At 42.8% G+C, this 16539-nt stretch overlaps 1 protein-coding gene across 1 annotated transcript in view; it reads right to left on the minus strand.

Annotated features, from left to right (window-relative positions):
• The window catches only part of SNX10 (sorting nexin 10), a 36009-nt gene extending 29178 nt beyond the window's left edge, over positions 1-6831 (minus strand). The window contains exon 1 of the mRNA XM_032109275.1: positions 6803-6831. The gene's annotated coding sequence lies outside the window, so the exon portion shown is untranslated. The remainder of the gene's footprint in view (positions 1-6802) is intronic.
• Between the last annotated feature and the right edge of the window lie 9708 nt (positions 6832-16539).

Genomic DNA, 16539 nt, shown 5'->3' on the forward strand with positions numbered 1-16539 from the left:
TCTGCCATCACAGCCAAGTCAAAGAAGTTGCTGGTCAGCCTGGAACAAACACTGGTTGAAGATCAACATAAGAGAAGCAAAGGTAGAAAACTTAATGCTTGCAGGACAAGTATGGCTCACAGCTTGCTTTCACAGTGCCCAAACCCACGTGATATTTTTCCAACAATGAATTCAAGCAGACCACTAAGTGGTCTGAACAACAACTTCTGCCTTCAGTAGGAGAGATTTCACACTCACAGAGCAGATGCTGCATAAATGAGCAGAATGCACAGATCTGTATGGCAAGCCCATGGGAAAACAGTGCATCAAGACGAAACTGGTTTGTGTTAAGTAACGCTTATTCCAAGTTCACTTAAATGTATTTACTTCAGGCCAAAAAAAAGCACAAACCAGTCTTTAAACAGAAAAAGTGTCAATTTATATGATCACTTTAACTAAAGCAGTTGAAACCTACACATTATGTATGGGTGTATTTGAAGGGCTACTTTGTGGTCCTACGGTTAAATCCATACTAAATGTCATTCACATGGCTGGTGGGATCTGATAACCACCAAGAGATCCTCTCTGGCTCTACTGGCTTGTAGAAACACAGCGATGTTGCAGGGACAATCACAATCCCAGGGCTCTGTGCGGATCGCTGAAGGAAACTGCAATCACGGCGCCTCAATGAAACCAACAGCCCAGATGAAGCAGGAACTGAAGGTACCATTTACCACACACCCCTGTAGCTGGAAAGCCCACAGAGGAAAGCCCCGCTGCAGGTATCCAGCCTACTCCTCACTGCCTGTAACTTTTCTGCAGAACTGACACAATTAGGTCACTAGTGCCACCAGAGATGTAAACAATCACTACTGAGGATGCATTCCCCTTTACAGGTGAGTTTCAAATCCTGCACCACATTACGTACAGGCAAGTGCTTTACGTACTCAGAAAGAACTCTGTAAGGACAGTACTGTCCTTGACAGGGTCTGTGTTACTGTTCTAGCAGGAGAACAGGAAGGAGAATGAATGTCATTAACACTATTAACACCAACCTACCAGGGTTTGCATTAAACCCCAGCGATTCAGCTGTGGAAAGCTCACAAAAAAAAGACCGCAGCTGGGAGAGGATCTTGGATTTCTACTCTAAGGTTTAGCACTGTATTACACACCATCTTTTTCCCAGCCTGCAGGTCAAACAGATCTTCCAACTTGGCATATTCTGTGATTCATCTTCATCCACCCGGAGAGGGGGAGACAAAGGGCTCTCTCTCTTCTGGAATGAGTGATGTCTCCTCCTGTCTCCCCAACTCTAAGCAGTCATACCTGCAACCAGTGGCCAGACTGATCTAACAAATGCCACGTAGTCATAAATCCTTGGGGAGCACAACAACTCGTGTCTCAGCCATTAAACACCAGTCTCATTATTTCATATGTCTTCAGACATGTGAGGGTGTCTTTGGGCTGTGCAAGAGAGACAAGGCTGTTAGACTCAGCTGTTCTCAAAGCACGATTGCAATGACACTACGTGCCAGCGTGACTATTTATACACGAGTGCCTGGCACGTCAGAGGCTCTGGCATTATCAAGATGTTCTTCAGTGCCTGAGACTTGCAGATATGTCCCTTCTCCCCATAACCACTCCCCAACACCTCCACTGCCACCTCACCTTTTCATATGTCATTAGTAGAAATTCATTTCTTCTGGGAAAAGCACACTACTCCTGGGAAAACAAAGCCTTCCCCTCGGGGAATACAACTGAAGATCTCATTAAAACAGAAGTTAAAGTTATGACTAATTTAAAACCACACATCACCATTACACAATTAAAACAATGAGACTATTAGAAGGCAAAACTTATAACCTGGTGACTGTTGCTGTACACAAGAAGCAAGGTAGGTGAGCAGTTAGGGCCTCCCTGAAGGAAAGGAGGAGCAGGAACTTGAAGGATGCGTTGGCAGCACACAAACAGAGGTCATGGTAAATTACTCATTGTCAATTCTACAGTAAAATAGATGCTTTACTACAGGAGTAGAACATTTGGCTTTGAAATGTAGTTTTAGCTGTAAGTGAGTGCATCTTTCTAGACATTTCTGCTGGAGAAGAAAAGGAGAGGAAATAGTAATTTTCTTAAGCCACAAATCCTTTCAATATCAGGAAACAGGAATTCCTTCATACCACAAAAAAGCAGGCATGGGGGATAAATTGCTTCCTCATTTTGTGCACAAGAGTTACCAGAGAGAAGATCCATTATGAAATCATTGCTGGTTTACTTGTTCTCAAACAAATGGACCTCACTGGTGTGCATCGTGCCCCTCAGCTCTGTGACAATCTACAACCAGTAACATGAAGATGCTGGAGCAAAGAGAAACTCCCTTCAATCCAATCAAGGACTTCCTTTCGGGCCGGGCCCACAGGGTGATGCTTTTTGTAATGGTTTTTGCAAGGTTCATGTCTATTGATGAATTCACCTGCCATACTGGGAGACACTTTGACATAAGTGATGCTGAGGTGCCAGTGGGACAACGTGCAGTGCTGGTGTGCTGTGAACACCTTGAGCAACACCTGCACACCATCAATCCAGGGACATACCCTGTTTAACTGCAGACTTTCAGCAAAACAAAAGAAAACAACCAACAATGTAGTATGTATGTTTTTTATGTCTGTCACCTAAGTACTGAAGGAGTAAGTGCACCAGGGAGCAAGTCATGACCAGCACAAAGCTGGCAGACAGTGTGGGCTCCTTTCTCTGCGGACAACAGGCCCAACAAAACCAGAAAGGAAATTGAAACCAGGAGCCCTGAGGACATTTAAGGGTTCTGTGAAGAAATTTCACTAATTAGACCTTGAGAAGAAAAATACAGGTTTGAATTTCTCCAAGTTGAAAGAGGATCCCTGGAGGAACACTATGGAAACTGCAGAACCATTTGTGATTTCATCATTGGATTACGTTCCATTAAAACTCCCACTGTTCTGCCTGGTCTACAGGAATCTGGACAAGTAGGATTCAGACAGCTAAACTTAGATGTTCAGTGTCTTCACAAATGCTCACAAAGTGTCCTACTTACTCTTCAGCTACTGCTCAAGAAGAGGGTGGATCAACTGTAGGTCATGTGCCAGCCTCATACAAGTATCTTGGATCCCTCTAGACAGTCACCTTGAAAGGCACCCCAGTCACACACATCAGGCAATCGACCCGTGCCCAAACTGCTGGATGCTGCACAGGCAGCACTTTGGTCCTACATGCAGTGCAGAGGGATTGCTCAGGAGACCCTGCTCCTTCTGCAACACCTCCCACCACAAGGGTTTGTCTGTGCCAGGGCCGCTGCGAGTGGTTTCAGCTCCAAGCTGTCTTTGCAGTCTCTCTGCTTCTTCTTTCCCTCCCACAGATGCTTGATTTTAGGAGTACAGAGAGCTGTTGACCAAGTATGTGATTCAGTTGGAGCTTCTGCCAACAAGGAAATCGTGATGGCAGTCTGCTTTCTGTAGGTGGAGGGATCACTCCTGCAGCCACCAGTGAAGTGGATGACAAGCTTTTTCTTTTTGCCTTCCTGTCCTTCAGTGTCTATATACAAAACATGAATGTTTTGTAAACAGACTAATCAAGAATTCTTCTGGGTTTGTTCTTTTCCCTCCAATCCGGGGAAGAAGAATGCTTACTAAAGGTGTTTCTATTCTTAAGATCTGTGTAGAGATTTAGCAAGCAATGATACAAAGATCCAGGGCCAAACATTATGCAGCAAACTTGAGCGTGTAGCTCCCTGTAGGCATGATGCATGATTTGCTTCTCTATTCCAAGACTTATCTTGCCAAGAAGTCAGGAAATTCCTGTAGGACACATAGCTGTGCTTTTCTTTTTGTATTTTTATCAGAAGAACAAAAAAGTTGCTGAGGGTTTCTTTTATTTTTTTAGATTATAAAAATATGCAAAATGTTTAATAAGAAAGAAAAAACACAATATCCTAAACTATTGAGTTCTCTTTTACTTCTCTGTTTACAAAAGCCAAAACCTTATGCATAGTACACAGCACATGCATAGAAATAAGATCTGTGTTCCACATTGCAGAGATACGTTACATCAAAGTTGTCACCTATCTTATACCACCTACCTACTCTCAGAAAGCAAGAAACACCCCCAGCAGTCCATGCTGCTGAGTAAATGTTCACAACTTTTTTGCTTTGTGGTTTATCACAGTGTGGGTTTTGTTCTTTTGGGTTTTTTGTTTGCATTTGCTTTCTAAATCAACCTGCCGGAGGAGCGCTTCCTTCTTTCACATGGAGAAGTTACAAAATTGCATGATACAAGCAGAGACAGTTGCAGTTGCCTGAAACTATGACAATTAAGAAACATACTGAGCAAAAATTGACTAAAATGAGGCCACAAGACTGATTCAGCCCTTTATGGCCGCAAAGGCCGCAATTTCTGCATTGGTACCCTTGACAGTATCTCTCATTCCCCAGCAGAAGGGTGGGCAGAGGGGAACACCACACTGAAGCCTGTGCCTGACCAGCAGGTTCAGCCCAGCAGGCCAAAGGCAACGCTGCCCTGTGGCAGGGGCCATAAGCTGCCAGGGGAAGGAGGGAGGGAGGCAGCAAGGAAAGGTGTTCTACAGTTGCTTAGCTAGGTATGTTCAAACTGATGTCTGCCATGGCCTTTGGGTGGAAAAAGCTATTCTGTGAGAGATCCATGTGCAGCAACAGCGGCAGTAAGGGCTCTAAAATTTCTGTGAACAGGGCCTTCACCCTTATGATGTTCTGTTCCTCATCTGTTCAGTGGTAGCACTGAAACACCTTGCATCAGTCACGTCACCAGTCCTGGCTCGATGGTTACAGTCCACCAAGAGGTCACTTCATGTCTGCCAACTGATGGTTTGATTCAATGCTCTGCTTGCTCTTATGCCTGAGAATTGCTCAGTTTGACCCAAATCCTCAGTAGTTTTTGCTCAGTATGGCAGAGTGCTTGGGAAGGGAAATCTCAGGACACTCGGAGCCTCGGCACAGCAGAGCACCACTCATGTGCGACCTGTATGCTGCACCTATGCTAAAAGCATCTCATCACTGTGGGCATGCAGAGATCACAGAATTAGCTCAAGCAGCTACACCAGGGCTGGCTAACCTCCAGAACAGCTGTTCTTCAGGAGTTAATGTGGGAAACCACAGCTGTTTTGCAATGCTACAGGAGCACAAAACCTTAGTAGTAACATTTTTGAAATATTTTCCTCCTTTTATAAAAAATAATTAAATGTAACTATTTTCCTAATAAAATTGAAAATTTTCATCATCATCATCTATAATAAAGGTAAAGTATTTCTGTGAATACAACCATGGTATACCAATGCAAGACCTTAAATTCATTAAAAGGTAAACACTCATTAGATTCAACACAAAATATACATTATAAGCAAGAGATTTCTGGATTTCAAGGCAAGCATCATAAATAATACCCTAGGCTGAGTCAGGCATAATTATTATTTGCATTTTCTACACAAAGAAAACGTTGGTATTTCCACTTTTCTAAAGGAAGTCCAGTATTGTGTCATTCAGGAAAGCCCTGTCTTGCATTACTTTCAGTTTCAGTTGTCCCTAGCACAAATAGGAAAACCTTTCCCCTCACTTGAGCCATTTCTGTCAATGTGAGAAGCAGGATGGGCAATGAAAACTCCAGTTGCAGTTTCCCTTGGGAAATGTGTGATGTGGGCACGTGCCAGGTGGGAGCCTCAAACACACCCGAGTGGGCCAGACCCTGATCCTCAAGAGCTTGGCTCCACATTTCCATCTGCCTTTATCCCTTGGACACTGCTAGCAGAATTAGGCAATATTTACTTAGAATTGCCATATCCTTGAAGGACTGTGAGAACACCCAGCCAGTTGTCCTGATCTGATGGCAACTGTGTCTCTAGGGGGGTGATCCCAGCAAGTGTGAGATGAGCAGCAAACACAGGTGCCTCAAGGTAAAGCACTGGCAGCTGCCCCCATGCCTCTGTGCCCAACTCCAGAACATGACCCAAGGCAAACCCAGCAACCCTCAGTCACTGGAACTTCCTTTGGTTTATAAATCAGTTAGTTTTAATTGCATACTGTGTTTTCATAGGCTGTCTTCATACGTACCTAAACATTTCTCATGCTGCTTAACTTAGATAACACAGAATTTTAAAATAACATAAGGCAGTCTCCTGACTAACAGAATAGTCCATCGAATACGATGCATTTAAAAAAAACATGCTATGATATCCATTATATATTTGTATAAGTACATTGTATGCTATATAATGTATATACACAACAACAACATGTGTATATATACAGACAGAGCTTTTGTACATCCCCGTGATCTTCAGATCACAGTTGCCAAAGGCGATGGATTTGCTATAGCAAAACAAAAAGGAGTGGGCCAAAACAAGATTAGTAGTTGCTTAAACCGAATTTTCTCCCTGCCCGGCGTTAATCATTGCTAAGAGCAGTCACCGCGCCGTAAACCGCGGCGGAGCCCTCTACCAAAGATCAGGGGGAAAAACACACTCCAAAGGGCCGGGAGGAGCCCGGCGACAGGGCTGGCTGCTGGGCCAGGGCTCCCGAGCCGCTCCTGAAGCGCGGCCGATGCCACCGAGCGCGGGCAGCGCCCCTCCGTGCCCCGCAGCCCGGGCAGGGCGGCCCGCACCCCTCGCCCGGCGCTCCCGGCGCCACACACGGACACAGCCCCGGCAGCCCGCCCCGCCGGCCCGCCGCGGCCGCCCCGGTGGTCCCCGGTTGTCCGGAGGGTCTGACCCCCCCGCTCCCAATCCCGCTCCCAATCCCGCTCCCAATCCCGCTGCCCCACGGCTCACCCCCGCCGCCGCCGCCGCTCCCGCCGCCGCCAGCGCCCGGCAGAAGCCGGCGCGTCACCGGCGGCGGGCGGGGCCGCGCTCCCCGCCCCGTCCGGCCCCTGGAGCCCCAGAGGTGCACAGAATGGCTTTCCCCGAGCAGAGGGTTTGTCAGCCTCAGCCGCTTGGGAGCGGGAGGAGGCTGAGCGCTAGGGCCGCGCCCATGGAGCGGAGCGGGGATGGAGGTGTCCTGTGACCTGCATCCTGATCAAATCTGCATCCTGATCAAATCAGCGTCCCGTGGTTGCGTCACCTTGACTGAGTTGGGCTCTTTGGTGTTTGCAACATGTAACACCTCACTTGCTGGCGCCCGATGTGCTTGATGAGATTGCACCCTATGCACGCATCCTGCTCAGACTGAAAAAGCACAGGTTTTACTGGGAGTCTTTTAGAAGCCTTTTAGTTAAGAAGGGGGAAAAGAAATTAAAATTATCCTAGAGTTTTACAAGAAATGACACGGGAGTTAATGCTGTGGTTCAGTTGACAAGGTGTTGATAGGTCAAAGCTTGAATTTGATGATCTTGGAAGTCTTCTCCAACCTAAAGGTTCTGTTATTCTGTGATTGATAAAATCCATCAGCTAGTTTTTAAAAGGTGAATAAAATATCTCCTGAAGGTTTATTTTCAGCTTTACTTGGTTTCTCAGGAAATCTAAGTTCTTTGTTTCCTTACTGGTTAGATGTTTAAGTTCCAAGAGGGATTTGAAATACGGGATTAATGTTGTGTGCCATCACTTGGATATTTTCGTCGTAATAGTGTGGTAACTTTATGCCACAACTCTGGAACCTTGGATTCCTGGGTTTTGGAATCTGTCTTCTGAAAAAGAGCTTGGCAAGCTAAAGGAAATAATTTATCTGTGACAGTGCTTGTCTCTTGCTGTTGAGGCTTTTCTTTTGTGCCGAAATTTGTTTGAGAGTAATAAGTGAAAGCACCTTGGAAAATATCCACTGATGAGAGTGTAAGGAAAAGAGTTAATTTTCTGTTGCAATAAGAAGTGGTAAGGGTTTCTGCTTCTGAAGAGCTCGAATTATCTTTACTTATCTCAGTACTGGTAAGAATCACCAGACGATCTGAGCAACTTCTCCTATTTTGAAAAAGGGAAGTAATTTTAATACATTATGCATATTTACTTCATTTCTAAATACTGAAAAGGCTATAATATTTTCTTTTCTTTGCCTTTTTCTGTAATCTGTGGGCTAACTTTTCCCATAATACATCAAAATATGATGCAAATTCTAGGATAAAAATTCTCAAAGAAAATAATTACTAATTTGTCTTGAAACTTTTATCTGATAAGAGCCCTTAGCAAAACACTACAGTGACAGGTAGAGATCAACATGAACAACTACTGGACCATAGTAACATTGTACAGAGAATTACGGGGATGTTACATGAGGTGTCTGCATCAGCCTTTTCCACAAAACATCTGGCGATGGTGGTTCAGTGGAGACCCCACGTGGGTGTAGACAGGGCTCCAAGTGGCGCTTGTCCTGTAGTGGCAAATTTTGTGGTAGGATGGTGAAAGCACCTAAAGGCTGAACATCACCTTTTTTTTGCTATTGCTGTCAGGTGTTGTGCTGAACAGCGGCTCTGAACAACCACCCTGTCCAAGAAGGGATTCAGAAAGGATGGCCAGCATGGGAAAAGGCCGAAGTGAAAGAATGAGACTAACATAATTAAATAGCTCTCTGCAGGATTGCCAGTGTAAACTCCTTTTCAGAAATCAATTTTTTCTTATATTCTAGCATTAAAAAATTAATATCAGTGAGATTTATAAATCTTGGTTTTCTCTGCATAAATGTGAAATAGTGCTACCTGTAAGCCGCACAGTTTTGCCAACAAAGAAAAAAATCATAATTAGATACAGTTAAATTTAGCAAAGAGGGGCTATAAAGACAAGTGTTCTTAATGGGAAAAATGTGAAAAACAATTGTGCCAGGGAACAATTTTTTTCTTTTGGGGGTCTTTTCAAACTTCCAAACTGCTTATTTGTAGGATTTCAATCCTTAATTCATTTTCCAGATTTTTTTTTTTTCTGTCCCACTTCAGTGTCATACTGAATAGCCACCTTTCATAAGGCTATGGTGTGCAGATATATTCCAAGGAAAGAATGGAAAATGGAAGACATCAGACCTTACTAAGAAGACTGTGATGAGCAGCACAATGAACACGTGAATGATGCTCCTACAGAACCTTTCTTCCTTCCTATTTTTGTAGGAAAGCTTGCATCAGGAAGACTAGATGCCAATCACCATAATATTCACATTTTGTGGTTCTGAAGTGGAAGATCTGTCCAAAACCTCCTTGATGGATTTCCTCACAGGGGTGGGCTTCTGTGTCCATAACCTAATTTGGTTGATGTACCCAGTTTTTGCTAGCATGGACAAAATTTTCCTAATGTAAGTCGTCTTCATGATGTTTCTTATTTTATGTTCTGCTCTCCATTTATTCATGGATGATGGGGGCTGTATACTCCAACTGATTTTCCTCCTTGTTTTTGCCAGCAGAACAGGCTCTCAGTTTGCCTTGATCTATATAAAGCTGTCTGGTGAAAGATTCAGAGGGACCAGTTGGTTACTGCTCAGAGCATCTACCACCAGACCTACTGAAGTGAAAACAGCTTTCAGCTCAACAGCAAAATTCAATATTATTACAGCTGATAAATAAAGTATAACATCCTCGGGAAAAGACAGGAAAGATGGAGGAGAAAAAGACCAAAGGACTGGAAAAAGGAGATTGATTTCCTGAGGAAAGGGATAGAAATCAGGGCAAGGGGGAGTTTTAGAAAACTGGTGTTGCCAATTTATTCTGTTGACAGATAAGAATTTTCATCAAGGAAATTCCTGTGTATTTTCTGTGAAGTCCTCATGGTATTTTTGTCCAGTTTTTTTGTGCCAGTGGCACTGTGTCCTGACATGATGTCCAAATGTTTCTCGGGGTGCAGCTGTAGTGCTGGGATGGGTGATTGGGCCTGCTGCTGGCATTGGCTGACCTGCTGGTCTGAGGGGAATTCTTTCCCTATGCCAAGAACTTGCCTCTCAATGCTATGATAAACTAACTGCGATTCAGGGAGTTATTCAATCTATGTAAAGTATTCTTTATGTTTTTCAGCCAAAAAAATAAAGGGAACTTTATTCCACAGCAGCTCTCTCTTAAAATTTCTACAGAAATAAGATTTTATTCTGCTATCTTTCCATCAGTTTGATTTATTTCAGATTAAATCTGACCATCTATTTATTCATAAGGGTAAACTTAAGCATGCATTCATCTACACTAACATTTTGTTTCAGATGAGGTATGTATTTTTTAATCTTTGGTTCATTGTGTGGAGCAGTCCCAAAAGACACAGTAAGAAATGATCCACCTCAAACATAACAAAAAGCTGCAGTCCAACCACTGATGGAGCTAGCCTGGAACAAACCTTCCAGAGTGCACAGAGGGGGAAGGTTACGTCCTCCACGAGCTGGTTTGCACTGCAGAGCTTTTCCTGTTGGAATCCTGCTGCTTGCTAACATAGACCTAGTCTAAGTCACAGAGTGATTACAGGGCTGGTTTTGTTACCCCATGTTTATAATCTCTCATTTATTTCATTGGATTTGAATAAATTTCTGCATCCAGAGAATGCTACAGGACTGGATCCTGACTGCTTGATCATATAATGAAAAGTTCCAGATAAAAAGGAAGATTCTTAAATTTCCAAAGTACACTACCTCGAATGAAATAACTAGAGTTAAAGAACAAAGAAATATGGCATATTATGAGCATAAATTTTTTAAAAATATTTTTAAGACTTTCCCATGATTTCCTTTTCATGGCTGAAAAGGGAAGGAAATCATGCAGCATTAGGCTGCAGTGGGATTCTCAGGCGTTACTCTTAGAAAGCATTAATAAAAAATGAGAGGAGTTGTGTCAATGACTGCAGTTCTGAAAAATGTTTGGTAAAGATGTTCAGTGCTTGCATCTTGTGGCAGTTGTAAGGATTAAGAAAAGAACGAGAAGAGCAAAAGAAGGAACTCTGCAAATGTTTTTCCCCTTACTGGTTTGTGTTCCGGGGTGGAAAACAACAATTGTCCCTCAACAATGGTGTCGTGTTTGTCAAGGAGTGATTTCTTTGTAGCTTATTTGCAATAAAGCATGAAATCAACACATTTTCCGGTGTCTTGCTACTAATTTGTATCCATTTTTCAAGTATGTATGGCAATAAGCAGATGATCATTTTTAAATACTCCTGCCTGCAAATAGAACATTCCCTCATGCAGCTTGGGTAGATGTTCTCATGTCGGAAGCTGCAGAAGGAATGGAACTCTTGGTTTAGCTTGTCCATTTATGTGACCAGGCCTAAGGGAGGACTTCTGGTTAGAACAGGCAAGTTTCCAGTACACTACATTTTAGTGCAATGAGTGCAGTAGCTTTAAACTTGGTTTTGCAAGAGCTGTGCTCTCACATTCAGTAGTATCTGCTAAGTTTGCAGTCTCAAAGGTGTCTGGCTTAGAAGCACAAAGTCTGCCCAAGCAAAATTGGGCCAGACTGTGGGAGGAAGAGGATTATTTGGATTTGCAGGTAATATGGAAAAGAATTGTTTATTTCACTTTTTTCTTTTTTTACCCATAAGTAATTCCAGTTTTCCATATTAGATCTGATCTGAAGACAAAGTCAAATGGAAGGCCTTGATATTTTTAGTGTGAAGAAGAAAGTTATCAACTGACAAGAAAAGGATTATTAATGAAATCCCTTTGCCATCTTTTCAACTTGAGCTGAAGCCAAGAGCATTATTAAAAACTGGAAACCATCAGAGAGAGCTATGATTTGTTACCACACGCTTAGTGTTTCACAGTGTTGTCTAGCCAACCTGCAGGACTTGCGTGATACTCTGCAGTAAAAATAAGCAAGGATGAAAGAAACATGAATGTTTTTAAAGGGACTCCTCCTTTACACATTTGATTGAAACAAAGTAATACAGATTTTCTTTTCCTTTTTCTCCCCTAAATTTGCTTCTTACAGGGTTTTTATTGTTTCCTCCCTTTATTTCTAGGCAATTTTTATTCTGCTCAGTTTTGTTTCTCAAAGTCAGGTTTAATAAAATAGCACAGAGCCACTGTTTATTTGCATGAATAGACCAGACTGACCAATTAAAATCAACATCCAGGGAAAATTCTAAGCTAACAAAATATACAGCCCTCAAATTTGGCTTGATATTTATGACTATTTCAGAGAAGGGAATAATAGTGTAAAGCAGTGGTTGACTGGAAGAGCCTCATACACTGGTTTTCGATCTGCAATTTCTTATTGGTTGTGTGCTGGTTTCTTGCAGAATGTGAGACCAGAACAATCTTGTTCTTGGAGGAGACTCGAGATAAGTGGTTTTTTTTTCATCTTTCCCATCTCCCCTTTCTCTTTGTGTCCCTTTCTACTGGGATGCAAGGCACAAAGGCCAAGCAGCTAGCTGTCCTATTTTCCCTGCTTACACAGGGTACTTAGATGTTTGTAGTCAAGGCAGATACAAACACTTCCTTCAGACAATTCAGATTGCCTAGGATTTAATTGGTCCTCTGAAAACACCTGTGCCCCCAGGGCCCAGAGCGGCAGCCTACGGCAATTCCGTTCCTCAAGTGGGAGATGGCTGGGTCAGGCTGGCTATAAAATGGTAGCTTTTTCTTTGGGTTTCCAGAGGCTTGGCCGTGAGCTGCCATTTGGTTAGCACAGAATATGTGCATGTCATATGAAAGGCAGTGCCTACGTGGATTATTGTGCACTGCCCGCTGTTGTCCTGATCCATTCATAAGAAGAGGTAGAATAAGAAGAGGCTTATGATATTTTCAGTCCAAATACTCTCAGTTGGTACAAGCCTTTCTGGTTTTTCTTTTGATAAACTCTCATGAGCCATTTATTCCACATCTGGAAAAAAAGAAAATAAAATTTAAAGTATTATCCATTCTTCATAAACTTTAGATGGAGCCCTGCTTTAAGCAGGTTGCACACGTGTATTTCCAAATGAGCATCTCTCTCCTTTGGCAGATTACCCCACAGTTCTCACCACACTCCTAAAGCCTCAGAAACTTGCTTCTTCTGCTGATGGGACCCCAAGCCTGAGGGGCAGGTGGGTCTCACCCAGTGAGGTGGGTGAGACTTCTGCAGTTGACTTCTAAGCAATGTCTGTGCAGTGGCCTGATAAGGTAACTTCTTGTTCCCCTCAGGCAGAAGGAAGCTGGAGTACCAGCAATGGGAACCAGGTGTGACAGTGAAGAGGCTGGGAGGAATTAGTAATTTTGAAAGGCATTTGGATTGATAGTTTTTGTCTGAGATGAGCACGGATGGGAGGAGTCAAGTTAGAGGTGAATATTTTAGGAGAAGCTACAGCCAAGTAGCTACCAATGGAGTTAGAAGATCCAGAACAGCAGAGATGAAATTAGGAGAAGCAGGCTTGGAAACAACAAGGTTTACAGGATCTGGCATTACTGACAGTGCTTAGGATATTGGGGAACAGACCCCTTTTCCTAACATCCAAAGAGCACGTGCTTGTACTAGTCACACACAGAACAAGCCTCTCCCACTGGTACTTTGACAGCAAAGTCTCAGGGCTTACACCTCTGCTGAAGATGTGGCAGGCAAACAAGTTACTGTGCACCAGCTGAGTTTCAGTGACTCTGCTATTGGTTCATGTTAATGCCACATCATACAATCTCATTTAGCAGGAAACAAGAGAGGTTTAAACTAAAGGCTGTCACCTTGCTTTCCCAGTGCTCTGAGATGGTGTCTGTGGATGGATCTCACCAGGCAAAGGAACGATGGTGAACTCCCATGGTGGACTCCTCCTGCCATTACCCCTGCCTTGGCCCCATAGCCTGGTTACATGCAGGGTTTGTGCTGGTGTAGGAGCCGTTTAGGGTGTTTTTTTTTTTTTTCTTTTGCCAGAATAAATATACTGGTACAATTTCTGGCATTAATATATTAAATTGATCTAAAGCTATGTTACCTCAGTGTAATGTAGTCTCTTCCTCAGCACAGGCATAAGCATATACCCTCTGAATGCCAATTTAGTGAACTCTTCAACAAGGCTTTATTATTTTAGGCACACCTGCATAATTAGAATGAGACTGGCAATGGCTGTCACTTTTAATTCTATCAGTACCTCATTGCTGCAAATAAATTCTACAAGTACAGGTAGTTGGTTGAAATCTACTAAACCAACTGGTTTGTTCAGCAAAGGAGATGGGCAAGCAAAACTATCAGTTGTTCAGAATCCCCTCTTGTATTTTAGGATGTTTTGCTTAGCTCTTTCAATAGTAATTGTTTTGCTTAGCTCTTTCAATCAGATGCCTCCTGCTGCCTGGCACAGCCACATCAGACAGGTTTTGCCCTCCCTGTTTCCCCACATATTCTGTTCCTTTCAGAAGAGTGTATCCATTGTCTTAAAGTTATTTCCATAAAGAAAAGCTGCTAGTTTTTTCAGGCACAGTCTAAAATCTGCATGGAATAAACAGTCACATCTGTATAATATTTGAATTTACAATATGAATTACACTGTATGCACTAGTGTAATTTGAAACAGCTTCTTGATTGTCTGAAAAACATCTGCAATGCCATTTACAGCCAAAGAAACATGTTGTAGGGTGTGAATGGTGCTGGACTATTGTTGCTTCTTTGCAGTTGGCAGCCTGGACTTTGTGAGCCTACCTGTGCGAGTTGCAGCAGTAGCTCAGCACCACAAGCCACTTCTGGCTAACTATTACCTCATCATGAATCCATGTGGTCTATTGTTCCATTTCCTTCATTTTGTGCATTTACACTGGAGGAGTAGTGCACTTTGGATTGATCCATGCAAGGTGGTTACTAGGAAAAGATCTGAAGTGCAGAATTGAGAGCCCAGCAGCTGTGGTGTACCAGTTCCTAAAGGAGATGCTCTTATTTTCCATGATGGATGCGTCTGTTTGCTTTTAACACAGCTCACTTCTCATGGTCGGCTAAACCACACAAATGAGTACTTAGTGCAAAAAGAAAATTGTCCCCATGGAAAGCTGTTTGCAGAACAGATATTCGGCAGTGGTTATTCTCAGCTCTTTCCTGTGTAGACAAGTCCTGTGGTGTAGATCATTGCTTCATCTGCCCTTAATGTCCTTGTGTGAGGTTTTTAAATTATATTACATGGCCAAAAAAGCTAATGCCAAGGTCTATCTGAAATGTGTTACTTAAGTAGACATGGCTTTAGGCATTTGATTGACTCTAGTTTCCACCTGTGGCTTGATTTCCTCTTTCTGACTCCAAATTTTAAAACATTTGGGTCTGTTTTTTAATTACCTTGTAAATCACCAGTTTTGGATAACAATGTAATGTGTGAAGAATGGTAAGAATTTCTTGGTTAAATTTTTACAAAAGTCATTGGTCTGACCTTGAGATTTGTTGGTATTGCAATATTCCTAGGGAGATTTGTAATGCCTCCTGTCTCATCTCAGTTTGGGATGTGGGACTCTACTATGCACTTGCCGTGATTTCATGTAATTATCTCCATGCTGTACTGTGCTGCATTCTCTCACTTCATTAGCACAGTTAAGCAAGAAACCAGAAGCATTTTTGCAATTATTTATTTCTTTTCCCAGAAAGTTTTTGTATTACTAAGCCAAACGAAAATGAAATAATAAAGAAGCATTTTGCCTATGTGAATGGAGAGCACGGTAGTTGGGCTTGCTGTTGCTGTTACAGCCATTATACTCTGATTACAGAAACGTTGTGCAATAGCTGGGGAACAGGGAGAACTGAGATTTCAAGGGACTACATAAGCAACTCTCCTTTACCTGTGGCACTCACCTGCCTTTGCAGAGCATGTATTCATTCATATCTGCAATGTCCAGGCCTTGATATACTGACCTCCTGTAGCGGGTTGAGTTCGAAACCGGGCGGAAACACCAATTAAATGTAGTGGTTTTGATTCAAAATATCCATTATTTACTTATTTTTCTTCTGTGAGATAAGAATTAGGAGAAAAGCAAAGCAGGCACAAACCTTAAACAGTTGCAGTACAATGAAAGAGCTCTATTACTAACAGAATTAAAAGTAAAGAGAAAACAACAAAAAATTAAAGTAAATTCCCCCCCCCCCCCTCTTTCCAGCACTTCTCTCCTTTTATCCAGCTCACACAAGGGATAACAGAACATGGGATGTTAGTCAGTGTTGCAGTTCTTGAAAAATCTTTTCTCTTATGCTTAAGGAAGAAAAGGTTTTCCTTCAGTTGCACATGGTTCCCAAACTGCCACCAATAGCAGACCCGCCCGGAAACAAACAGTCTCCTGTGTGTAGAACATCTCTCCCATGAAGAATTTCACAGTTCATTCATACTACAAAACATGGGCCATCACATGGGGTTATTCATCTTTTTAAGGATAAGTTCTTTTGGCCTGCACACAGAGGCTTTTCTTCGCCACAAGTCTCTAACAGCCTCTTACTACTTCTATATAGCCTGGCATAGGCATTCTTCACAATCTTCACAGGCACACGAGGATACTCCATCCCCCCATGTTCTTTCATTGGATTAAAGAGACAAACAGTTTGTGGTATTACGGTTTCTTACCACGGCATGCAAGAAGGTTTCTTTTAAGCTGCGCGCCAGAATCGCGGCACCGCCCTCTTCTCTCCCGTCGCCATTTCCAGCTCCGTCCCACGTGACTCACTTCTCTTTCTCTGACTCTGAAACCTCCACGTTGAAGGGTG

Source organism: Corvus moneduloides, chromosome 1 (assembly GCF_009650955.1).
Source record: "Corvus moneduloides isolate bCorMon1 chromosome 1, bCorMon1.pri, whole genome shotgun sequence".
NCBI lineage: Eukaryota > Metazoa > Chordata > Aves > Passeriformes > Corvidae > Corvus > Corvus moneduloides.